This window comes from Penaeus monodon, chromosome 28 (assembly GCF_015228065.2).
Source record: "Penaeus monodon isolate SGIC_2016 chromosome 28, NSTDA_Pmon_1, whole genome shotgun sequence".
In the NCBI taxonomy this organism is placed as follows: domain Eukaryota; kingdom Metazoa; phylum Arthropoda; class Malacostraca; order Decapoda; family Penaeidae; genus Penaeus; species Penaeus monodon.
Window position 1 is genome coordinate 12,567,895 of NC_051413.1, and position 498 is coordinate 12,568,392.

A 498-nucleotide genomic window follows, 5' to 3' on the forward strand; every position below is an offset into this window, starting at 1 on the left:
GGGGGGGGGGGGGTGCTTTGTCAACTTCCTGTAGTCAATGTTTTGACATGTAATTATATAGTCAACATGAGCTCAGTTTTTTTCTTGTCAGACTTTGACCACTCTTCCACCTAGCTGAAAGGCATCAGATTAGATCAGAAGAAAGCAACACTGATGAGTGATTAGAACTAAGGTCTTCAGAAATACCAGTACAGATGATATTATTCCCAAGATTTCTGTCAGTTTCATGAATAATGGTATGAATAAAATATATACAAGGGCAGACAGACTTCATTTTGCAATTAAGTTGCCAACTCCCACTGTGCACTATGAATAGTGAGGTTTCTTAATACTTGCTACAAGAGAGAAGCTCAAACTCACAAATGCTAGGTCAATACCCATCCCACTAACTACGTATACATGAAGTATGCAGCTGTATAAAGGTTTATTTATAAACTGTTATAAGAAATCTTTGATGATAAGTTTCATATGAAAGTGATTTGCTATTATTTAAGACCC